Genomic DNA, 23,685 nt, shown 5'->3' with positions numbered 1-23,685 from the left:
TCAAAATATAATGGTTACTAAATATATAGATGTCAAATGAATGGGGAATTGGGGGCAGAAACCTTACAATAGTCCTTAAAATTATTTATTATCAATTCGTTATTGAAGATAAAGATGTAATGATGATTGGAGGTGTTTCAAGTTCAAAATTTCTAATTCATTGATTTAATTGACAGGTAGTTCTTGAACATTTATTATGGTCAAGTTTCCTGGAATACATCAGTGATTAACACAGGCCAAAATCTGCTCTGGAGAGGCTTACATTCTATAAGGTAAAGAGAGACAGTACACAATAAACATTTAAAAGTAGCAAACTGTAAAATACTTTAAAAAGTATAATTTTTTTATTAAAAAAAACTTTGTTGTAAGAGGAATTGTGATTGAAGTTGAGAGTTAAGTCAATTAGTGCCCAATAAACTGGTTCTCTGAGAGGTTAATAGGTATGACAAGAAAAAGAATTCCATGGTCCCACATATTTGGGCTAAATAAGTTTGAAGAAATTTCTTTTTATTTCTTACTGTCCTGTGTTTTCCCTTTTCATTTTTATTCTAGTAGCATATAAGCAACCTAAAATTTTCCCTTTTAACCACATTAGCATATGTAATTCAGTACTGTTAATTACATTCAAAATATTGGGCTACCATCAACACCATCCATTTCCAAAACACTGCGAGCAACCCAAATAGAAATTCTGTACCATTTAAGCACTAACTCCCCATTCAATCATCCCAGCACAGCCCCTGGGACCTATCTTACAGATTCTGACTCTGAGTTTGCTTCTTCTATTCATATCAGTGAAGTTATACAGTACTTGTCCTTTTGTGTCTGGTTTATTTCACTCAACATGATGTCTTCAGTGTTCACCAGTGTTTTCACATGAGTAAGAACTTCTTTCCTTTTTAATGTTAAATAATATTCTGTTGAAGGTATATATTGCATTCTGTTTATCCATTAATCAGTTGTTGGAAACTTGTGTTGCTTCCATCTTTTGGCAATTGTGAATAATGCCACTATGAACCTCTTGTGCAAATATCTGTTTAAGTCTCTGCTTTCAATTCTTCTGGGTATATATTTAGTAGTGGGATTGCCGAGTCATATGGTAATTCTATACTTAGCTTTCTGAGGAACTGTCAAACTGTCTTCCACAGCAGCTGCACCATTTTACATTCCCACCAGCAATGAAGGTGTGTTCGTCTTTATCCACATCATCTCCAGCATTAAAGTGTTGTTTTTTTTAAATAGTAGTCATGATAATAGGTGTGAAATGGTATCTCATTTGATTTGTATTTCCCTGATATCTTATGATGTTGAGTATCTTTTCATGTGCTCTTTAGTCATCTGTACATCCTCTTTGGAGAAAGGTCTATTCAAATATTTTGTCCATTTTTAAATTGAGTTTTTCCTTTTATTGATGAGTTGTAGCGTTTCTTTATATATTCTGGATATTAAACCCATATCAGATATGTGGTTTCCAAATATTTTATCCCATTGAGTAGGTTGTCTTTTCATTTTCATGATAAAGTCCTTTGATTCACAAAAGTTTTTAAAATTTTGATGATGTCTCATTTTCTCTATTATTCCTTTGTTGCCTATGCTTTGGGTATAAAGTTTAAGAAACTATTGCCTAACACAAGATCCTGAAAATGCTTCCTTATTTTTTCTTCTAGGTGTTTTATAGTTCTGGGTCTTATATTTAGGTCTTTGATCCATTTTGAATTAATTTTTGTTTATGGTATAAGATAGGGGTCCTCTTTCATTCTTTTGCATATGGATATTCAGTTCTCCCGGCACCATTTGTTGAAGAGATTATTCTTTCCCAATTGAGTAGAACTGGCAGTCTTGTCAAAAATCAATTGGCCATAGATGTGAGGGTCTATTTCTGTACTCCTATTTTGATTCCATTAGAGATTACTCATCTTATCCTTGTGAGAGTATCATGCTGTTTGGACCCTTATAGCTTTGTAATAAGTTTTAAAGTTAGGAAGGGTGAGTCCTCCAACTTCATTCTTTTTTTTTTTTTTCAAGATGCTTTTGGCTATTTGGGACCCCTTGCCCTTCCAAATAAATTTGATGATTGACTTTTCCATTTCTGTCAAGTAGGCTGTTGGAATTTTGATTGGAATTGCATTGAATCTGTAAATCATTTCGCATATTACGGTCCTTTTTACAATATTTAGTCTTCCACTCGATGAGCATGGAATATCCTTCCAATTATTCAGATCTGCTTTGATTTCTTTTAGCAATGTTTTGTAGTTTTCCATGTGATTTTTTTTTTTTTTCTGATATCTGGGTATCTGATTATTTTGATATGTTAACTCTGAAGGTCAGTTTCCTCCCTCTTGCCCAGGGTTTTCTTGCTGATTGGCTCTTCTTTGACTCCTCTTCCAAATTATTCTGGATCTTTGGGGTAGCCGTGTGTAACTGTTCAGATTTTCTCAGCTATTTGATTATTGCCCTAGATATGCAGTGTAATTTTTAAGATTGCAATTTTTGTGCAAATGTTTTACCTCCAGGAGAAATCTTCCTTTCCTCTATTCCTTCTCAAGGAATTTTGAACTATTCCATTTGTTTCATCTTTTTCAAAATTTTCTTCCAGCTCCTGTGAATTGCTTAAATTCTCTCAATCATTCAGTGTCCCCTTTTTTTAGACTTTTCAGTTCTGGAACCCATCCTGTGTTACAGCTGTTAAGTCTGACCATTCCCCCCCACCCCCACCCCCACTCCCTTTCTTTTTCCAGGAGCCTTTTCTGCCTCTGGTTTCTTCCTCATTATGGGAAACCAGACAGGGTCAGTCCAGAAAGGTCAATTTTTCATGTAGGTGGTCTCACAAACGGAAGCTGAATTGAGTGTGTGCACTTCTTATTAACAGTTCTGCTATGTTCTCTTTTTCTTTAATTCAGTTTTATTGAATTACATTCACATACCGTACAATCATCCATGGTATACAATCAACTGTTCACAGTACGATCATATAGTTATGCATTCATCACCACAATCTATTTCTGAACATTTTCCTTACATCAGAAAGAATCAGAATAAGAATAAAAAATAAAAGTAAAAAAACAACACCCAAACCATCCCCCCCATCCCACCCTATTTGTCATTTAGTTTTTGTCCTCACTTTTCTACCCATCCATCCACACACTAGACAAAGGGAGTGTGATCCACAAGGCCTTCACAATCACACTGTCACCCCTTGTAATCTACATTATTATACAATTGTCTTCAGGAGTCCAGACTACTGGGTTGGAGTTTGGTAGTTTCAGGTATTTGCTTCTAGCTATTATAATACATTAAAACCTAAGAGGTGTTATCTATATAGTGCATAAGAATGTCCACCAGAGTGACCTCTCGACTCCATTTGAAATCTCTCAGCCACTGAAAGTATTTCATCTCATTTTGCATCCCTCTTTTGGTCAAGAAGATATTCTCAATCCTGCAGTGCTGGGTCCAGATTCATCCCTGGGAGTCATAGCCTACATTGCCAGGGAGATTTACGCCCCTGGGAGTCGGGTCCCACGTAGGGAGGGCAGTGAGTTCACCTGCTGAGGTGGCTCAGTTAAAGAGAGAGAGGGCCACATCTGAGCAACAAAGAGGTACTCAGGGGGAGACTCTTAGGCACAATTATATGCAAGTTTAGCCTCTCCTTTGCAGTAACGAGCCCCATAAGGGCAAGTCCCACAATCAAGGGCTCGGCACATCAAACCGCCAGTCCCAGTGTTTGTGACAACATCAACACCAGTCCAGGTGAGGAAGTCCAACACTTCTGCACCTTCCCCCAGCTCCTCGGGCCAGGGGTGGGGGTGGGGGCTTTAAATATATTTTTTATTCTCTGCCCAAATTACTTTGGGATGTGTCACTATTTCACTCTAACCTATACCAACCCACTGTATATCACTTCCTAGTCAAAGTTCCATGCAGTCGTGGTGTTTGAACAAACCAACTGTAGAGTTATACTGTTTAGAAAATACAGATCCTGCAACAAACAGACATCTCTTCCCTTGGTCTCACATGGAAGTTGAAGTTTTAAAACACAGTCAGTTTTGACCTTTACCCTTTGGCCCGATTTGCCCTAGTCTTAACCAGATCTGCTTCATTCATATCACTAATTGAAGTCTGGGCTCTTTTTAGCTTTTTTATTTAACAGTGGCTGTCCTAGTTTGCTAATGCTGCAGAATGCAAAACACCAGAGATGGATTGGCTTTTATAAAACGGGGATTTATTTCGCTACACAGTTACAGTCTTAAGGCCACAAAGCGTCCAAGGCAACACATCAGCAATCGGGTACCCTCACCGGAGGATGGACAATGGCCTCCGGAAAACCTCTGTTAGCTAGGAAGGCAGCTGGCATCTGCTCCAAAGCTCCGGCCTCAAAACAGCTTTCTCCCAGGACGTTCCTCTCTAGCAAGCTTGCTCCTCTTCAAAACATCACTCCCAGCTGCACTCTCTTTCCTCTTTGAGTCAGCTCATTTATATAGCTCCACGGATCAAGGCTCACCCCGAATGGGTGGGGCCACACCTCCGTGGGAACATCTCATCAAAATTATCTCCCACAGCTGGGTGGGGCACACTCCAAGAAAATCCAACCAGCACCAAAACTTCTGCCCCACACAAGACCATAAAGATAATGGCATTTGGGGACACAGTACACTCAAACCGGCACAGTGGCTGTATGCACTAATACTTACATTCATATCTGCCGAGCTCTAGCTCTGAGTTTCAGGTGTCTCAGAGATACGCATTGTTCCAGAGACCCATCAGATTATACACTAAGGGATCAGCATCTCAAAGTTTAGAAATAGGCATTACAATTCAGGAATAGAGTTGACTGCTATAAGAGCTTACAACCTAGGGACCATTACAATAATCAAGTCTATGTTCTAAGATTCAATTCTGAGTTTACACATTGTAGTTAGTCCATGTTGACAAGGCATTATAGTGCCTCTGCCGTGTTCTATTTTACCCCTGGAGGCACTTTTGTATCTGGCATTCCACAGCTGCTTGTGTTCCAGGCTGGGTCTCTGCAGCTTTGGGTCCCTCTGCCTGTATATGCATAGGGTTCTAACTTGCTGCTGTAAGTTACTCTATAGTCTGCATCCATGGCAGGAGGGACCCAGGCCATGTGGTCTCATTGTGACTTTTAAGTTGTGCAGGACCTAGTGAGTAGGAGGGGTCCAGAATGGTGGCTCCATGATGTGTATCTCCTATCTGATTTTTAATTTTTTTTCTTTTCTTTGATTCTTCATTTGTGGAATCATTCTTCAGTCTGTATCATACAGAGTTTCAAACAAGTGGAATCTGTCCTTTTATTAGTTGATTCTGAGGGAACTTCCCAGGGGATATCTTACATAGCCATGTTGATGACATCATGTTGAAGATATTTCTTAATTGATGGAATCCTCACTTCCTAAAACTTCTCTCATGTGTTCTATGTTTGTCCAAGAGGATATTGAAGTCTCAAATTTACTAACGATGTTTCACTTTTGAACATAGTTTTCAGTGAACAACAGGAAAGTAGCATTTGATATGCATCATACTCCCTGAGAAACTGATTCCTCCTTTTCTATTTGTATTATACATTATTAGCATCATTCCTCTTATGGGAATATGTATCACATTTTGCTTCAATCTGTTTCTTAACTCACTCCTCCAATAAATCAAGTCATCTAAATATTTTTCCTAGTTTTTTTGGTTCTGTAATTTTGACTGCTGTACATTATTTCATTGAAGAAAATACTAAAATTTACTTATCTTTTATCCTGTAAATCAATGGTCATTTGGTTAATTTCCAGCTTTTTAATAAGACTGTTGTTGTAAATATCTTCATATATGTTTTATACTCTTAGTAATGTGTGCAAGAGTTTTGCCAAAGTATATATCTAGGAGTGGATTAGTTGAACAATTGTGTATGTACACCTTCAAATCTTTAGGTAATTACAAATTATTTTCCAAAGTGGCTGTAACAATTTACCCTATCATTAATACTGTAAGAATTTTTAATTTTTGCCGAAGGTCTTTTATATATTACCATGGTGAAATTTCACAAAAGTAGTGTTGAGTGAAAACTGTAAGTTTTAAAAATATAAATACTATGACACCATTTATATAAAATTCAAAAACTAAATATAATGAAAATATAATTTAAGATTATATACATAATTAATCTTTGTGCAAAGCAAATGAATGGTAAACACACCTTTTAGGAAATACATTATCTCTGCCAGTAGAGAGGAGGATATACTTTGGTGGAATAAAGGTTTGGTTAAGTTCTAATTATTTAGCTGTGTTATGGAATTATTATTTTTACACCATATAACTAGTATATCTAAAATACTTCAATGGTTTGTCTTTAGTTTTGGCATAAAATTCTAATTTTTTAACATACAAAGCAGGATATGATCTATGCACACTTGTCTTACTCTTCTTCAATGAGCAATATTGAGGGACTTCCAGTTTCCCAAATACAGTAAGCAGTTCCAGGTAGCTTCTACCCAACACATGTTCTTCTGTGCTTTGTGTCCCTCCTACTCATGCAAAATCCTCTTTACCTTTCAAGCCCTACTCAGATGTCATATTGTAAACCTTTCTTTCCCCACCTCCCCACCGGCTTCCAGACAGTTAAATCTCTTTAATGTATGATTTCTTTACACTATACAAATATAAGGAAAAAAATATTTTTATTTGCTAAATAAATGAATGAATGAGTAATAAAAAAAATACATTTGCTAAATAAATGAATGAATGATTAATAAAAAAAATCAATGGCAGTAAAATAGGCCATTTGCTCATAGATGGCAAAAATCACTACTTTGGTTTCTTGGAAATCTCTTTAGAATTGAGTCAGATATTGTTTTTGTTAGTTAAACTTATGAAGGAGGTCTGATGTATGTATTTACTAAATATCTGATCATTACCAGGTACCACCACAGGTGATTTTATATGCATTTTATTATTTAATCTTCACAGAATTATTCTGTTTTAATATTCATTTTATGGATGAAGAAATTGAGGCATATAATATTTATGTCACACCGATAATGAAAAGGCATCATCAAAGTTAATAACCATCTGGTATTATTTGTAAAAGCCTTTTAGGTACCAAAGAATAAGCTTTAGGAGAGGTGTCAGAAAGCTCAATAGAGATCTAATCCTTTGAGGCTTTTAATTTATTTATAGCAAATTATATTTGCAATCAGGTTTTACTTAACTAAAACCAAACTTTGATAGCAATATTTAAAATTAGCCAACTAAATTTTTATTGCAATCATGTTTTACTTGCTCTAGTTTATGAAAAAAATGAAAATGAAGAAAGAGAGACTCTATAGCTAAACTTTATAGATAACCTTAAGCATTAACTGTTTTGTACTTGTATATAGTATACTCTAGCTGGATTTTTTTGTTTGTTTGTTATACCTTAAGCTTTTCAAGTTAAATGTATCTATTTTGACCTTTATTTAAGCTCCCATTGAAAGCAACATTTTATTGGTTTTAACTATATTGATTTTTTCAGTTGAAGATAACATTCCACTCCCATGAAAGTTCATTTGTTACAGCTTTCTATTTGTAAGCTCTTGTGTCTGGGTTTAACGTTATTTTCTTGCAGAAACTAAAGTCTGTAGGTCAGTCTGAAGAATGAGTATAACCACAAATATAGCAGATGCCTCATAAAATTATCTTCTACTGCTTTCCTGTGACCTCTGTCAAGGAAATAACACTCAAATCCGCGTCGGCATGAACAGCTGTGGAAGCTGCTGTTAGATAGCCGTGACCTGTCCTCCCAAGGGTAGTGCCCAGCCAAGAGGGAATGGTGATTTTCACAGAGTCAATGTTATTAACGCCACCATAAATCAGGAAGCACTGCCTCAAATCTAAAAATTATATGCCACAGTTCATAAAAAGAAGCAAACTTCTCTTACAATAAATCAAACTGAGATCTACACAGACATTTATGGAAATGATAATGACAATTGTATAAATAGTTTTATATCCCTCAAAACTTCATTTAAAATAAATTTAAAAATGGGCTTGTGAATTGCACATTTCTTTACAGAGAAGTACATTAGAAATCATACTTTTTTTAGCTGAAAGAGCTTAAGCAGAATAATTGTACAGGGTGGAGGGAGGTAGGACTAAACATTACAGCCATTTTTGTTAAGTTTTACTGCTATCTGCAACCTATCTTGCTACACCAATTTTTAATTAATGAGGAAGACGCAAAAACAGCAATTTGATTCATACACCAAATACTTTTTAAATAAAATTTTCCACATTATAATCATTCCACTTGATCAATTGTCCTTTCTATTCTCATTGTCCTCCTCTGAGCTCCTACAATTTCTCCTTTATTTTCTAACAACATACATAAACCAACACACACACTCACACACACACATACACATGCATGCTTACACCCACAAGCACTTGAATACACTGGTTTATCTGGTTTAAAATTCTCTAATTGCCTCTCCTTAGCTTATAGCTGGTACTAAATGACTGGTCCGATAAACTGTACCCTAATGAAGCACTTACTGAAAAGAAAATGATGTATATATTTGATCAGCACATTTGTGTTTCAGTTTAGGCATGTGAAATGCCATAGTTTTCCATGAGCTCAGGAAAATAAGTAAGAATAACCAATATCTTTGCCTATCAAAATATTTCCTCCTCTGGAAGAAATCTTGTGGCTGTTATCACACTGAAATCAAAAGAAGTTTTGGCAAATCTTTTGAATTAGTGATTTCATGAAATGCAGTCTTAAACTATCCTGAAGTTCCTATAACAGATTTTGTTCACCAGACATATCTGAGTCCAGGAAACCACAGGGTCTCTTCAGTGATTATATTTAAATGAAAAACAATGTGGGAGGAACGTACATTCTTTCTAAAATTATTTTTTGGTGAACCATGCAAAGATATAAGTGTCGATCATTTCACAAGTTGGGGGAGGTTGAGGGAGAAGATGCTCATCTAACAACATGTACAACGTTCGTTCATTCACCAGAGACTTTATAATTTTCTCTTCTATACCAAGGACGAGAATAAAGCAGTGAAAAACAGACAAAGCCACCACTGTCATGATTCTTAAAATCTAGTGAGGAGCAATAGACAATGAACAAATGTTCTACTATTTAACATAAGGGGTAATATTTTGCAAAGAAAAAAATCAGATATGATAAAGAGATTGTGATAGTTGAAATTTTAGATATAATTGGCAGGAAGTTTCTTTCTCAATGAGGAAACCCTCTCAACATGTGGGATCTAGAAGTATCAGTATTTTAGAGGGTAAGTTCTATGCCTCAGATGTGTTTGCACAGTGTATTTGAAGAATAGCAGAGGCCAGGGAAGCTGCCATGGAGAGGGCAAGAGGACAGGGGCAAGAAATGAGGTGAGAGAAGGAGCACGGTGGCCTTTCAGCCTGTATTAAGGAATCTGGCTTATGTTCTAGGTGAGATGGGAAACCCTTGGAGAGTCCAAGGCAGAGAGGTGGCACGGAATTATTAGGTTTGTAAGAATCATTTCTGCTACTCTGGGGAAAATAAATGACAAGGGAGCAAAAGTACCAGCAGAATGAGCAGTTGGGAGGCTTCTGCAATAAGCCGGGTAAAGACAAGGGCTGAGTAATGGAAGTGCAGGTGGGAGAAGTCAAACCCTGAATGTATTTTGAAGGTAGAGCTGACGTCATGTGCAATAGGTTTGATGTGGGGAGGTAAAGTACAATACCTTAATAATGCTTTCTTTCCCCACAGTCTATTTATCCTCTAATACCTGTTTTTCACTCAAACTTTTGCTGCCTGAAACCTGTAACTCATTTGAAGCAACAATGTACTAGAGACAAAGAGTCATGCTGAGTTCACATTGAAAATAAAATGCAATATGGTATCTGTTCTCTGTGTATTCTATTTCTTTTCACAATTAATTCAAGATGTCCATAAAAATGGTTTAATAGATTGCTGTTCATGAATTCTGAGAAGAATGCCTTTTGTTTTTTGATATTACTCCGTCTTCTTTCAAGCCATCATTACGTTTGAATTCTCCCCTTTCCCTAAAGGAATGGAGCCCTTTATCCGTCTCTGGCTGCCCACAGTCTCCTCTTCTAAGTCACTCTGTTTTTCCCCTTCTACTGGATAGGCAGTTACAATATATTTATTAAGCATTATTATCTACCAGATACTCTTCTGCTTACTTTGCATTTAACCCTCATTAGAGCCATATAAGTTAGGTTCTATTTTATCCATATTTTACAGATGAGAAAGCTAAACAAAAGAGAGGGTGATTTGCTCAATATGACAAACCTAGTGAAAAATAGAGCAAGATTTCCATTCTGACAACCCAGCTCTGGAACTTGTTCTCTCAGCTTCCAGGCTACAGCGCCTCATCCATACCCCTTCCCCACCACCAGTAAAATTTACTGTCTGTAAATTCCTCCAAGTCCTAGTTTTCTCCAGGAACGCAAGACTGGTGATGCTTTTTATTAGGAAAATTACCCGAAGCCAATTTATTCTCTACTTAAAAAGCAAATAAACAAAAAGAAATGTTAAGAATAAAACAAAAAGGTCTGTAAAGCACCAATGCACCTTAATCTAATGGAAATGGACACACTGTCAAAACTCCATTCTACTTAGCAATTCCAAGGGCTATTGAATATCTCTTCTTTTGATTAGATGACAAGGTTGGTTGGTTGCTTGCAAGAAACGAGAGCTCTTTAACTTTAGCAAAACATGGGACTTTATTAAAACTTTGAACATACTTTTTGAGAAAACTGAGTAATGGAAATGTGCCCAGACTTTCTGTCAGCCCTTCAGCGGAAATCCTAGAGAGCCTCTCTCTCAATTAATTTCTCTCCTTAGCATGACTTCTGGACTTGGTTCCTTTTGCTATTCAGCATTCTATTTTTATCACATTCTCTCTCTCAGAAGCTTGAAATTTTCTTTTTCAACATGGGACATAGCCATTAATATCCACCTATGAATTCATGAGTTTATGTGATCTCAGTACAAATACCAGCAGAAATTAATTACAGTATATAAATCTCATTTTCATGTCTTTAGAAGAAAAATATATGTAATCTCCAGCTTGAGTCAGGAGCCTACATGTAACATCATGTTATATCAACATTATTGCCAATCCCCTTCAGCGTGAGGTATTTCTCAGATGAGCCTGGCAGGTAATGAAAAAAATATATATATTGAAGACATCTAATGAGTCCTTTATTCCACATCCAGTCTCACCATATGAATGAACCTTTGCATAAGAAGAGGTTTCTTTTAATTATTGTTGTTTGTTTCTTCATTTGCTTTTGATGCTTCTATTCAACTGAATTTTCTTTTAAGCCCATTTCATTGGTATACTCTTATTAGAGTATTTGATTCATGACTATAGCTATTTAGAGAATGAACTATGACCTCATTAATTTTAGTTAGGTGATTTTCACAGAAACAACCATATTAACAGTATCAAACAAGGAAACAAAGTTTGCATTTATGGAACAAACATAATTTTTAAATGATGGTCATTTGAACTCATATTGCAGTACTTATTCTTTGACTCTAAATTTATTTCAAAATGTTCAGAATGGAGCTCAGCTTCATAAAATGATATTTTTACAAGCACCCCTCTGTCCAGGCACCAATTTGTTTATTCATATTCTTGCTTTATGATAGAGTACATGATCTGTTACCAAGAGGGCAGGGTCACATACTAGAAACAAAGGTATTCTGGCTCATAAAGTTTCTCATTTGCCCTCACTGGTTCCTAGATTTCTGTTATCTGGGATCCATTCTTTGGTAAGACTTAAAATCACTGATCAATATTTAAGTGTGAATATGACAAACATAGATAAGGCAATAATTAAATATGTTAATTCATTAACTTGAATCATGTTATCTGAAATGAGTAAATCATCTCCACTGAGTATAACTTTAAGTGGATGGCCCAGATGACCAAGAGGTTTATGAAGCTGGTTAACGGAAATCAATTGCAATTTTTAACCAATATGATAGCATATATTATCACCCTATTCAAAAAGTGCTTGATCTCGAAATGCAGTGATTTCTGTTATATGCAGGTATTTGACTATACATACTGAGAGATAAGGGTACTCACATTTTAGCTATATGCCAATGTATCTTTTTCATTTTCAAGGAATACATGTTTTTTAAAAAAACTATTCATGTGTTTATTCAAAGAGGTGACCCTAGGAGTTTAATATTGAGTGAACTCTTATTGCTATGTTCTTGTGCTGTTTCCTTGCTCACACTTCTCCTTTCCTCAAAATGCCCTATTTTCTTCTTTTTCTATTCAAATCTAACCTTGTATAAGTCTTACTACACTGTAATGCCTTCTCTTGACAACCTCACTTTACATTATAACATTAAACATAATGTTAAATGAATAGAACCTTGCAGTTTCCTTTACACTTGGCAGGAATTCAATAATTATTTGATAAATTAATAAATTGTGATACTAAATAATAAATGTTTCTCTATCCTTGAATTTCCATGCCATCATCTCCACTTTACTTCATTTATTCAGGACTTTATTATCAACCTTATCAGAATGAGGAGAAAATGATATTCAAATGGCACTTTTCTTCTAGGTGTTCTCATTTTTCCTAAGGGTAGCTTCTCAGATGATTCAAAATCAAGGTAGTATTTTTCATAGAGGTGCCAAAAATCTTGTATATAAAGGATTATTCCAAAATACCAACTATTGCTTTATCCATTGTAGGTAGGATTATTCATTAATTTCAACAAAATCATAGCCATAGTTAGGCTATAGTATCTTTATGTAAATATAGTCTTATAACTGTTCCTTTTATCAGCCTATAAATCCATTATTATCCCTTAGGATGATTTCATAATAAGAAATATTGTGTCTGGTAATGGGAAATTCAATCCCATCTCTCTTTTTTAGTTCCTATTTCATTTACATAATTTCTCATCCCTTTATTTTCAAAATCAATTTTCATTGAAAGACTCTTTTAGATAATATATTTCTGGATGTTTCCTGTGTGTACTTGTGTGTCTATGTATGAATGTATGTGATGTGTGTGTGCATTTCAAAACAATTTGAGAACCTCAGCTTTTATTAATTTATCTTTACCATGATTATTATTACATTTATAAAGATTTTAACCATTTTATCCCATTTCTATTGTTAATAATTTCTCTTTTATTTTTTCCTTCTTTCTTCAGTTTCATAATTTTAAAATGGTTTTATGGTTACTCATTCCAGTTTTACATGTCTTGTTTGTCTTGGACTCACATATATTTAATATTTCCTATCCAATTTCTTAAGCTTTCAAAATTTTTGTTATCTCCATAAATGAAGCAAGAGTTTTTCTAACTTATTTCTGGTGTCTCTGAGCTCCAATCACACATTACATGCTGGTATTAATATAGATTTGATTCTAGATTCTTACGGATATACTACTTTAGTTTTCTTTATTTATAAAAAGAAAAACTCTACTTTTTTTATCTCATGCAGTTCATGTGATTTACTTATACTTTTGGTAGGGTACATCTTCCAAGAAAACAATTTAAATGCAGTGTTTTGCTGCTATTACTTAGAAAATCTAGTTTCCCTGGCAATTTTATTTTCTTCATCATATTTATAAAACAAATTAGTTGGACATTGTTCTAGTTTGTTAACGCTGCCAGAATGCAAAACACCAGAGATGGATTGGCTTTTATAAAAGGGGGTTTGTTTGATTACACTTAAGGCCATGAAGTGTCCAAGGTAACACATCAGCAATCGGGTACCTTCACTGGACGATGGCCAATGGTGTCCGGAAAACCTCTGTTAGCTGGGAAGGCACGTGGCTGGCGTCTGTTCCAAAGTTCTGTTTTCAAAATGGCTTTCTCCCAGGACGTTCCTCTCTAGGCTGCAGTTCCTCAAAAATGTCCCTCTTAGTTGCACTTGGGATATTTGTCCTCTCTCAGCTTCTCCGGAGCAAGAGTCTACTTTCATCGGCCATCCAAATTTGTCTCTCATCTGCAGCTCCTGTGCTTTCTTCAAAGTGTCCCTCTTGGCTGTAGCTCCTCTTCAAAATGTCACTCACAGCTGCACTGAGTTCCTTCTGTTTGTCAGCTCATTTATATGGCTCCACTGATCAAGGCCCACCCTGAATGGATGGGCCCACGCCTCTATGGAAATTATCTCATCAGAGTCATCACCTACAGTTGGGTGGGGCGTATTTCCATGGAATCACTCAAAGAATTACAATCTAATTAACACTGATATGTCTGCCCACACAAGATTACATCAAAGATAATGGCATTTGGGGGGACATAATACATTCAAACCAGCACAGACATAAATCCCAAGATATTTTCCTTCAAAAATTTGATATCATTCTATTTATTTGTTTTTACACAGGGTCACTGCTAAAAATCCTTGTGTCAAAATATTTCCTGTATATTTTTTAAGTAATTTTCTGTAAGTTTTTTGTTACTTATTTGTCATTTTAAGTTTTTAAATTTCAAATAATTGAGAACATGTAAAGATATTTCTGATCTTTCTTGCTTTGTACTTGACTATAATTTAAAATCTAAACTCACATTTTCTCTAATTCTGTGAAATTCTGTCATTGTAACTTTAGATATGTCCCCGACTTACCTATCACTCTCTACTGAGAAAGACTTAGACAGATTCTGATGTTTCTACTTCTACATTTCATATCCAGTATTTTTATTACATTTTCTCTCTTTGTGCCTAATTGTCCCTGTGCTCTTCATGCTGTCAATTTTTATTGCATGAATTGCATTTATCATACCCAGTATTTCAGCTCAATTTTTATCTTGTGAATCTTTTTTACTGCTTATTGGGGATTGAATCATGTCCCCCACAAAAGGCATGTTCAGGTCCCAACCTTTGCTCCTGCGGCAGTGAACCAGTTTTTAATAGGTCTTTTGAAGTTGTTATTAGTTAAGTTGTGCCCAAACTGAACAAGGGCGGGCCTTAATCCAATATGGCTGAAGTCCTTATAAGCAGAGGAAATTAGACACAGGAGGAGAAGCCAGGGAGCAGCAAGAATCTGGAAGTCAACAGAAGCTGGAAGAGAAAGAAGCTGCCACCATGTGCATTGCCATGTGACCAAAAAACCAAGAACCAAAGATGGTAAGCAGCCAGAGAATACTAATCAGGAGGAGGAAGCAAGCCTTTTAGCATCTTGAAACCATAATCCAATAAATTCCTGTTGTTAACCCAACCCATTGTATGGTATTTGTTTTAGCAGCTGAGAAACTAAAACACTGCTCTACATTTTCATACCTACCCTGATCTCTTTAAGACTATTTAATACCTTGATTGTAAATTTTATTTGATCTGGTCCATTAATGTGTTTCATGTGGCACAGATTGTTCTGGTTTATTTTTTAATTATTATTATTTTTTATTTATAAGTTGAGATGCTTGGATGTTTAGTTTTCTTTGTGAGCTAAAGTCCTCTGAGATATTAGCTTCTAGCCTAGCAAAATGAAAAGAGAGGCTCAAGTTGAACTCCTGGTTTATGCAGTTCCTGGTGAATTTAGAAAGGGAAAGGGCCTCAGAACAGAGGGCCCCTGGCATGATCCTACAAGTTGAGTATTCCCTGAACCCAACAACTCTGCCTCACAAATAACACCCTATAATTCTTTCCCAGGAGCTACTATTTCTAAGCACTATCTACCTTGGTTGTAATCACCTAGCCCTCTAGGTCTATACCTAAACTATGGGGCAAGGATCTCCCAGAGACCCACCAGATCACCTGCATTTGTTGTGTACCATCCCACTCACCTTCAAGTACAGACTTTATGTTACTCCATGTTCCTGGCTAGCGATTTTCTTCCTCCGCTTGCACTGATGATAGAATGAGGAAGATACACTAACAGGAATATTGGGAAAAGGGCACAACTAAATTATCAGCTCAGTTCTCTGTGCTACTCTCATTAATTTCTAAATAAGTGATTAGTTAGTTCTGTGGTTTAAACTTCACTTGAGCATTAGTGGTTTCTCACAATTATTATGTTAGGACCATCTGAACATTCAATTAGGGGAGAGACTAAAGTTGAAAACAGAAAAAAGCACAAACAAAAAATATATGTGTGTATGTGTATATATGTATATGTATATAGCTCGCCATTATATTATAACAATAAGCATAAATTATGGTTTGAAAATATGTTTTACATATTTTAATATATTTAAATATTATAAATGTGAAAATATATTATGTTTACAGTTCTAACATAATATACTCATCTTAAATACCTCACAGTCTTTCATTTCTTGGTTTGGAATTTATTTTTGTCATATTTTCTCAGAAAATGACTATATTTACCATAACTTGCAAATTTAAATGATAGTTTTAAGATTTAAAAGGATGAGAATGAAGAAGAGCAATCAGAAAGAAATATAAAACAGATTAAAATGTTCTAATACATAACCCTGAACTTACAGATAAAGAAACTTGATTTTGTCTATACACATGGAAAATGTTAGTCTCCTCTTGCTCAATACTGCCAATTACTTTTTAGGGCACCCCTCTCCAGAGTCACCATACCTCAAAAACTAAATGGATATTCAGATTATTGCTTGTTTAGCAGAAATCCAAAGAAAGGAGGTGAGTATCTTCATATGACAAAGCCTTCTTCCACGACAGAGAAAATACCTGCATTCTTAAAGTGAATCATTGACCATGAACCTGAGATTTTGTGTTTGTCTTCTTGGGCAAAGGTAGACTGTACATTCACCCACAGCCAACTCTGTGAATGCTTTACCTTCTATGTGTTTCCTCTGCTGGCTATTTGTTCTCAGTTCACATTCTTTCTCTATATATGCTTTCACTCAGGGAGACATTCAGTCTTTTGTCATTCATTATGTGCTTATTCTCTTTAGTTATTCTCAAGGTTGGGGGTGGGGGCATTACTATATCGGTCTCCAATATGTATTACTAGGAAGGGTTTCTTGTGTTCTGAATTGCAAACATATATTTGATATATAGAAAAGAGTATTGTACTGTTAGTGAATAAAATTACATTGAAACTCTGGCTTTGCTATAACAATAGGCAAAATCTTTTAACTTCTCTATACCTCAACTCCTTCTGTATCAAGATACATAAATGTTTAGTATTACTTGAGGATACAGCCCACTCTTAGGCTTTGCTCTATTAGCAAATTATAACTTATTAGGAAAACAAAACATGACTATCTTTGGTATACATATAATCAAGAGCTGGAAATTACCATTCTGCCTGCAAATTTCTATTTCTCTGATCATGACCTCCTCCGTGACAATACTGTACAACACACTAGTACAGCATGTATCAGAGCAACATATACCAAAATCAAAATAGAGAAGTGGTTGAGTAATAATATGTACAGACTATCTTAAAATATTCACAAATGCAGACAGGAATATGTGTGTGGTAATGCATTGCACATGGTTTTCATGCATTATGTACAGTATGTGGAATGATTTCATTCAAAGAATTATCAAAGATAGTCTTATCTCAATATCACTAGACTTATTCAATTATATTACTAAAATATCAAATCTGTAAGATTTTATGTTTTTTAAGCTGCTGCACTATTTCAGAGGAGCATGAATTATTGCTTTGTTTCTCTGGGGAAATTCTAAATATAATTTTAAAATAAGTCATTCTATTCCTATCAAATTAATCCTTTGTGGTTACTCATTAGAAAAAAAATGCCCATCAACAACTCTCACAAACTAGCATGAAAGTAGTATAAAAAGATAAGAAATATTTGTTCTTTGATAATTTTTTCAAGCTAGAAAAATTTTAGGGGATATTAAAATAGCTTTTTGAATGAATACCCAGTAGCATTGTATATATAGAATAGACATGTTTATTATTTTACAGAGTTTTCTAACTACATTGGAGAAGATTTAAAACGTATCATGTGTTTATTTACATCTATTCTTATTGCACACTTACTGTTGAAATTTTACAAGAAATACTTTTATATCTTTGAAATACATGAATAAAATGCTTTAGTTTTCTGCTGCACAAAGTGGGGTCAGCAGCAAAAACAGCAGCATCAGCATCGCTTAAGAACTTTTGAAAATGCAGAATGACAGGTCCCACCCCAGACCTATTTTAACAAGATCCCTAGTCTATGCACATTAAATTAGACATACACAGTTTTCATTTCTGAATCATATGTAGCAGCTATAAATAAATTATTTCATGGAAGAAATAAAAGGTTTGATTGGAAAACCCAGACCTTGGGTAAAGTACTTCGTTGCATAATTAATATACTCTTCTAACAGGAGTTACAGTTCTTAGGCAAATGATGTTTATTTGGTTGTTTTTTTATCATTGATTTTACTTAGATACATGAATTCATCAACTAAGTGCTATAAAGTAGTGTGTTTTTAAAATGCATTATTTGAATGTAGAGGCCTTATGCAAGTTTGCATGATTCTTTGCCATACCTTCTGCCAAACCCCCCATTCAGTGCACTGAGGCTCAACTTGGATATGCTACAAGTGTGCAGATAAATCAATATCCTTCAGCCTAGGGGCAGATGAACTAATGGCTAGTTGGCTCAGCAATGTCTTTATTTGCCCCAAAATGTTCTCAAACAACACCGTTCTAATTGTGTGTACAACTTGAGAAAGGTTTGAAAGCACTGCTTTATGCCATTCATGAACTATATTGTTTTGTATCTTCTTATATTGGATTAACATAGGTTTATTGTAGGTCTTTTTTTTTTTTTATTTCTGTGACAGGAGTAAAAATGAATGAAAAGAGTAAGAAAAAATTGTTCATGTATATTTTTCTTTTGATAGGCTACATAGGTAAGAAATGAAATGAAACATGCTTGAACTCGTATTTTAAAATAAAATGACCATATAATCTCACAGGGAGACTGTGATCCAAGTGTCATTTTTGGTTGCCCATACGTTGTTGCTGAATGATATACTGTGGTCAAATCCTGGCTCATCTGGAAAGTTTTATTACCTCTATCCACCTTGGAATGTATTTTTTTTTAATTATTCCTGAAGCTTGATTAATCCCTTTTAATGCCAACAAAAGAACAGTATCAGGATTATAAGAAAAGACATTTAAAGAGAACTGATAGGCTGCAAAGAAACATTTTGAGGTATAATGACTACATAATTTGCAAGATAATTGAACCACTTACTCATTGACTCACACACTCATCTCTGTGTAATTGCCCCTGCCTTATTCTTAGATCAGTTCTAATGTCAACAGCTTCAGATGTATTGTGAGTAAAGAAGGGAAAGGAAACCCATACATGTAGATAATTAGGTGTAAGTAAAAAAAAAGAAACAATATAATTTTTAACAAATGAGAGTTGACTAAAATCATTTAACAAACATATGGTTATTGGCTGGAATTTTATTCAAAAATCTCCCCTAAGCAGTTCAGAATAAACCCATTTTCCCATTCATAGACAATCAGTTTCAACAGTAAACACTGCAGGGTGAAACCCTGTAAGCTTTTCTGGAACACCTGAAAGTTTTTGAGACCCGGACGCAGAAAAATTAACTAATTAATGTCAGTCATGTTCACAACATGCAACGTTATGTAAAAAAAAAGGCAACTACATTTCAACTCATATATTTAAAGGTAAAGTGTATTTATTTTTGATACAGTATATAGAGAGATGTCATTGATTGAATTGTGTCCCCTAAAAGATATGTTCAAATTCTAACCCCTAGTCCCATGAATGTGATTCCATTTGGAAATAGAATATTTGAACCTGTTATTCCTTAACATGAGGACAAACTGGATTAGGGTGTGGCCCTAATCCAACATGAATTAGGTATCCTTTTAAGCAGAAATCAGGATGCAGTCAGTAAGAGAGAGTGCTTGCACGCAAGAGAGTGCTGACTGCATGACTTAGGTTGAGATTGAGGTGTGCTGTCAGGTACCAAGGAATGTCAGCGAGTGCTGGTGGACACCCTCCCAGAAGTTGCCAAGAGAGATCTATGGGATATATTCTCCCATTTAAGAGGAAGCATGGCCCCGTTGGCACCTGGATTTCAGACTTTCAGCCTCTAGAGCTATGAGAGAACACGTTTCTGTTGTTTAAGCCAACAAGTCTTCAGTACTTTTTTACAGCAGTCCTGGCAAACCAAGACAAGAAGTCTCCAAAGTAATAGTGCAGAGATATCCCAAAATGTCTTAGTATGTCTCAGGTTCCATTTTCAGTTGTGAGGGCTGTCTAAGAAATATTGTGAAGTGAGTGTCTAGGCCATGTAGAGTGAGGTATCCCTACTTCATAGTTGCCATTTTCCTCCTCTCCCCTCATCTCAGGACTTCTGCCACCCTAGTTCTCATCCACATTCAGATGTTCCTGAATTGATGTGATAATTCTTTCAGGAGACAAGTTATATTAGGAAATGCTAGTGAGAAAAGCTTTTCTAATTTTGTGACTTAAGCCATTTGTGAGAACAGTGAGAGAACTTGGAATCCTGTGACATTTTGATAAAGTTCTGCATGTTAGCTCCTGGGCTACATATGTGCTTGTAATAACTATGCTTGACATACCACATAACCTGGATATATTATATGGTGTTTCTCTGGGTAATTTTTTTAGGCTTATATTACTGGTTTTGTTATTAATGTTGCCCATCATACATGGGCAATTTGGCTGCTTTTTATATCTTTTATGATTTTCCCTGAATAATTCAGTAGTTCAGAAGGGCAAAATGAAGGGCCAAGTTTGGAGAATAACTTAATGAGAATTCTGTTGGGATGAGACAATTCCTCAAAACACTACTAGGGGAAATATTAGAATAATTAAATGTGTCCTCTCTCCAATTCTCTTCTTTTGCCCCTCTACTATCCTAGTCTCCCCAATCCCTCATGCCTAAATAGGCAGTAAGGTACTCTGGAAATTCAATGTCATCCAAAGTTGCAAACAAATCACATCTCCCCTCAAATGTTTCATACTCCCATATTAATTATCCATCTTATTGCTAACACAAAGTCCCCAGTTCCTCTGACACTGTTAGAAAATTGATCTGATTAAATGTATAAAGGTGTGAATAACATCTCCCTCAACCCTTTCAGTAGTGTTTGATAATTCATTGGATATCTGTGTACAATACATGAATATTTGGGTAAATATACTATATTGATAAATGTCTTTCTTCCTCATAGTACATATTCGATAGTGCGTGCTGCATTTTTTAATCCTTTTTTGAAAGGAAACAAAACTGAGTGGTTTTAAGAAACCTCAGATTTCCACAGAATCACTGAAATTCCACTACACAAATCACATCTAATATCAACAGCCATGGAGGTCTAATGATCACTAGAGAATTGGACTAATTCCATAGGTTTCCAATCAGGAATTTAAACTCATGATGTAATAGAAACAGAATGCCTAGCGAGTAGATTTTACTCCCATTTTCAGCTGAATTAGACCCTCACGAGTCTTCCCAATCCATGGACCATAAGGGAAGCAGCTGGAAAAGGCAGAAACAGATGGGGAGGGGATACTGACTGCCAAATGGATGTCTTATCTTCATCAGGGAAAAGTTTAGTCTTGAAACATGTGAATGTCAGCCAAGTGCTCTGTGGAAAATTTTGTCATGGACCAAATGAAGCAGAACTTCCAAAAAGTAATATGATCAATAATACACATTTTTCCCAATCTCTATTTTAACTGGTCTGGCTGTTGAAGGCTGTTGAGATAATTGGTTATGAATGTTATTTTCTCTTTAATTCCTTATCTTCACATCTTCCTTTCTGGAAAGAAGAGAAAAAATTGTATCTCTATTGTCTTCCCTGTTGCCTTTATAATATGAAATTTCAATCAGTGGGGGGGGGGCAGTTGTGATTTTATCTATTTCATGGATATAGGCAGAAGGAGACGTGATTTTTAAAGAAGCTGAGTTTATTTTTATGCCTTCTAGAAGCAGCCAGTCACTTTAGTGGCCTAAAATAGAAATCCAATGAAATAGATTATCCTTCACAAAGGTAATTAGATTTTTTTGCCTGCACAAGTAGATGGAAGCTGATGTCAGTTAGTAATATGGGAAATATTTAGAGAAGAGTGGATATTTTTGGAGTAGAAGCTATAGGAGTTCTGTTTTAGAGATGCTCAGTGTTAAGATACCTACTAAATCAATTAGTGATGTGAGATTGGAAGCCAAGGGTGAGATTCATACTGGGGATATAAACTGTGGCACCATCACCATATTGATGGTGAATAGAGTTTTAGAACCGGAAAAGAATACAAAATAATAATAGCTAACATGCACTAGGTTCTTACTACATGTCAAGGGCAATTTTAAATAATTTCATTCATTTGATTCACACAAGTCTAAGAAGCTGACACTGTTACTATCTTCATTTTAGAAAGAGAGATTAAATATTCTGCCCCATGTCACTGCTAATAAGTTCTCAAACTCGCATCCTAATCAAGACAGTTTGGATCCAGAACCAATGTACTACATCAGTACACACCACTTTTCAACTGATGAGGATTATAACACATAATGAAACAGAAGAAATTCTTCAACCAAGTTTTCGGGCATTTTAACAGTTTGAAATAAGATATAAAAGAAAGATGCAATGAAGGATGCTTAGAATAAATGCCCAATGAAATGCAAATAAACAAGGGAAATATATTCTAGAGCATAGGTGAAGGACATGTCTTTAGAAGAGTACAGTGATTACCTGTTTCAAATGCTGCTGAGAAGTTGATTAAGATGATGTCTTTTCTATGACCTTTGGATTTTATGCGCTGGATTCTTTCGTGAACTTGACAAGAGTGGTTTCAGTGGAGTGTATACATGAAGGTTTCTGGAGTGGAGTCAGGAGTTATGGAAAGCAAGGAAGGAAGGAAGTCAAGTAATTAGTATAAACAACCTTATGAGGACATTTCTATAAAGGTGAAGAAGAGAATTTGATATTGTCAGGAGGTAGAAAATCAAGGAATGTTTTGTTTAAGATGGGAAATATTCTAGAAGGTCTGAATGCTGTTGGAAAAGATCAAAAGGACATCAAATACTTGATGGTGTAGGAAAATTAAGGGATGGTGTCAGGATTGAAGTCAGTGAGTAGACAACAGGGGCATGATAACTGCACAAGCGAAGCTATTAGCCTACGGTCAGAACAGGGGTGGTTTGTAAGAGAAAGAAAATCAAATGGATGAGTAGACCTATGGGGGAGATGGTAGACTTGGAAGTGAAATACTTTTTAAAAAATCATTTCACAATTCTAATTTATTTTAAGTGAAATTAGAATCAACAACCTTAATAAAGAATGAGGAAGGATGTGTGATATAAATATTTGAGGAGGAAGGGAAATTGTAAAATGTAGATCTCTGAGAGATGGAAGTTGAATTTGCTAGGATAGTGTAATAGAATATTTCGGCAATGCCGAGGTTGGTGAAGAGGAATGTGAAGTGAGTTCAGTCAGCTTAGATGCGTGATTTTCTTCAGCCATAGTCAGCTGCTACATACAGGTGAGGAGAATGCCTAAATGTTGAGTTTAACCGTCATTGCAATTTGCAAGATAAAAGAAGGAAATTAGAAGGGAGATTTAGGTAAGGAACAACAGTATTTGTTTTCTATTGCTTCTTTTACAATTTACCACAAATTTATTGGCTTAAAACAAGACCTATCTATTATCTCACAGTTTGGTAGCTCAGAAGTCCGGTGTTTTGCATTGCTTACTTTGCTTATGCACTTCCAAGGCCAC

At 35.4% G+C, this 23,685-nt stretch overlaps 1 long non-coding RNA gene across 1 annotated transcript in view; it reads left to right on the top strand.

Moving 5' to 3' along the window:
* The first annotated feature begins 16,518 nt into the window (after nucleotides 1-16,518).
* LOC119506987 overlaps nucleotides 16,519-23,685 on the top strand; it is a 96,113-nt gene continuing 88,946 nt past the window's right edge. The window contains exon 1 of the long non-coding RNA XR_005211085.1: nucleotides 16,519-16,598. This is a non-coding gene — a long non-coding RNA (uncharacterized LOC119506987). The remainder of the gene's footprint in view (nucleotides 16,599-23,685) is intronic.

This window comes from Choloepus didactylus, chromosome 12 (assembly GCF_015220235.1).
Source record: "Choloepus didactylus isolate mChoDid1 chromosome 12, mChoDid1.pri, whole genome shotgun sequence".
NCBI classification, from domain to species: domain Eukaryota; kingdom Metazoa; phylum Chordata; class Mammalia; order Pilosa; family Megalonychidae; genus Choloepus; species Choloepus didactylus.
Note: the sequence above shows the minus strand (reverse complement) of the source record. Positions and strands in the feature narration are given on the sequence as shown.